Source organism: Micropterus dolomieu, linkage group LG15 (assembly GCF_021292245.1).
Source record: "Micropterus dolomieu isolate WLL.071019.BEF.003 ecotype Adirondacks linkage group LG15, ASM2129224v1, whole genome shotgun sequence".
Lineage (NCBI taxonomy): Eukaryota > Metazoa > Chordata > Actinopteri > Centrarchiformes > Centrarchidae > Micropterus > Micropterus dolomieu.
The window spans coordinates 16103828-16107384 of NC_060164.1; positions in this window are offsets into that span (position 1 = coordinate 16103828).

Sequence of the window (3557 nt, forward strand, 5' to 3'; positions counted from 1 at the left end):
TATAAGTATGCTGGAGGTCACACAACACCCAGGAGCCAGCACAGGGTGTCTGACGTGGAGGTGTGTAATTTTCTTTAAGATGGAAGCTGGAAAATGCTAGCTATCAACCTTTGAGGCTTGAAATATGAGAGAACAAGCACATGTAGTGCACACATGCACACAGAGCGCACAACCAAGGAGTCAATCACAAAATAAACAGATGAAATCTACTGAAAATGTGAAGATAGAAAAACTGTCACTAGGATGATTCTCACCACAAAGAAACTGGGAAAGACAAGTGAAGGGATCTTTTGAAACCATAGGTAAATAAGAGGAATCAGACGTTGAACATCCAGGTAATAACTGATGTTAGGACTTGGCATTTGCTCTGACACGCATTTGAGACAGGAACATTAAAAGATATCCACCATTTGACAGGTATCACAGTTCCCCCAGGCAAGAAGGATTCTCATTTTGATGAGTGTGTCAGTCACAGTGAAGCCTGTCGACAAGCCAGATATCAAGCACCGACGTTCAGGAATAACTCTTGCCTCAAAAATTATAAATGGAATATTTGAATAGCTGTGTGTAGGAAGACTGATTATGGTTAAAGTACAAAATGTTTAGTTTGGGTTGTTGAGGCTTTAGCATTTCTGAAAATACAACAACTCTCACATAATGCCACAAAATGCTTCAAGTCGGTGTTCTGTAGATCACATGTTTCAGACAGAAACATAGTTCCCCATCTATGATGCGCTGGAGAGCTTTTCTCCTTGCCTCATTCTCTGAAATAACAATGCATTTATTTGAAACATAACACAGGCCACCGCTTCCAGAGTATATAAGCTCAATACTCAGCATAGTGCAAATGTACAAATTCCCAAAATGGATCACTCATAATCAACTTCAATGAATTAGTTGTGACTGAAGTTGACAGGGCTGCGGAGAGATGCCGGACGACACAGGGTTTTAAATGCCACGCTCAGCGCCGAGTGTGAATAGTCGCTCTGTATGCATTTTTCACTCCGGCATGTGCCATGTTCAGTATATGACACTCACATTGATTTACAACTCTCTCCCAGCTAAATAATTTACAGGGATATGGCTCTCTGTGCTTTTAATGGTTGTTGTATAGACCCGCTTGCCTTTAAAATGTTCCACAGGCAAGCAGCCATGTGCCTGGATGGATGGGAGACCCCTCAGCACTGATTAATAAGCTGCTCAGTACTTCACTGCAAACAGGGTGTCATGAAACACTGCATAACCAGGAGCAGCTGAGGTGCAGCTGAGTGTTTTGTGTGCCTTGTGTGCGTTTGTGAATAGGCCTCAGTCCAGGGCTCCACAGGTAATGCAAGTGATCTGACTTGGTGCGTATAAAAAATAGATCTGTTTTAAATTTTGATGTGTGATTTACCCACAGGGTTCACCTGGGAGACCTGTTATGAAATATGAATGCATCTGTTTTTTTGGCAAATGTTTGTGTTTGTCGGCCTGAATGCCAGTTCAAAGAAACACACCGTCGATTCTTTGTGGGAGGCTGGGCTACTGGTCCGCAAACAAAGCCAAAGAATATTATTCATTAGTATGTCATTCAGACTTCATGTCATGAATGCCGCCACTCAAAAGGCATTGTTCTTTTAAATATTATTCTCTGTTAATATTTAATGTCTCTGGCAGTCCATTGAATTTGGAGCATATTCTTTTGGAAGAGGAGATGTGATATGCAAGCCATTAATCATCCAAGCATTTACTTTAGAGCACCTGCTGATTATGCTCTCTGATAACAATTGAGCCACCCATTCTTTTGATGAATGTACATTTGTTCAAGTCAACATTTGCTACTGGCATTAATCTCATTTACCTTTAGAACAGATAAGCTCTCGGGATTTTTGGGTGTCTAGTGAAGTTAATTTAACTATATTTCAACTTATTAGAAATTATCAAATATAGCGGGTATCAGAATTGTACAAATTGACGATCGTGGTAAACAGGCTGCAATTCAGTAGTACAAAATAATTGGCAAATATTTTCCCATATGGGTGTCGAGGGGATGAAATCTTACTGGCTGCAGAGTCTGTGGCTAGTGTGTGTCTGTCTGGGGTCCTGTGACATGTAAATGTTTGAGAACCACTGCTTTAGACAGTTTTAGTCTAAAACTGCAGGGAGGTAGCCAGCATTTTCCAGTTCAGAGCTCAACACAGCCCAGCGTGGTTCCGACAGGTTGAGTGCCTGCATGCTTTCACTCTGAAACAGTAGAACAATATCCCCTTGTTCCTGGCAAAAAGGAAAAGAGAATCAGTGTGACAGCTGTGGACAAATATGAAGTTGATCGGGAAGTCAACCATGTGAGACGTAAAATGTTGTTATTTTTCTCAAATCTTGTGAATTTTTGAAGCTGTAATTGCTAATTTGATCCATGAGCTGTGTGATACACTGTCTCATGGTAAAGCGCTCTGCTGTCCGTCAGTTAGAGAGGATCACATTTGAGGACAGAGAATACGTCTCGCATTGTGCTGGCTTTAAAGTAGGCTTCTTAAGGCAACCAAAACACGGTTTAATTGATTACATGTATCATACACAATAGTACGTGGATCACTTTAGCACAGACACAGTCACAAATGGGGAAACAAACTCTTCCAACGTATACTAAATGTGTATGTAAAGTTTTATGGTTAACTATGATTACAGAGTGAATTCCCTCTTTGAAGAGACACAGCTGCCTCTTCATTTTGCTTTGTGCTTTTGTACCACTTCGTTATACATGTAATGCATGTTCACGCTTAACACTCTCAAACAAACACACACACACGCACGGTTCTGCATGTCAGGTTTTAATAAGCACTCACTGGGATAGATCTTTCTTGTCCTATCTTTCCTGATTACTTTCTAGCTCCTACACAGACATCTCTTTGACTCTTTTTGGCTGAAGCACACATTCAAATCCAAGTGAAAGCTGAGCTAACACACAGTTGTCCCTGTATTTTCTGTGTGCTATTTAATGGTTCATCCATCTCATCAGTTCAGCTAAATGTGCTTGTTGAAAACTATCTGAGCCCGAGCTCTGCTACAGATTTAATTTCAATACACACTGTATACTGTGAGCTTTTAGCTGCTCTGTTAGCTGAGTCTCTTTGGAGTGAACCCTGGCTCTTGGCCGCAAGTCCATCGTTTGAGTATCACATGGTTAGTGGTGTTTCCTACAGCTATATTTATGTACTCTAACTGTATCCCCTTTCATTGAAACCCTAACCAGTGGGTGATTTGTCTCCATAAGAGTGCCATTTACAAGCAGCCATGATGGGGTGGGACCCCAACCAGAGGACTTGTTAATAGCACACATCCACTTCGCACCAGATGCTGTCCAGAACAAACCAACATATACTGAGAGCAATGTCTAAACCAATTTTCTATGAATGCTGGACCTCAGTGTTACACTTTAAAGGAGTTTTAATGTTTCTTGCATGTTTACTTTTTCTTTTTGCACCTGGCACAATCATACAGTAAACTAGAAAGTAGCTAAGAAATGCTGTGTCATTTTTGCTACACATAATTATTTAGTAGTTAAAAGGCAGACAAGA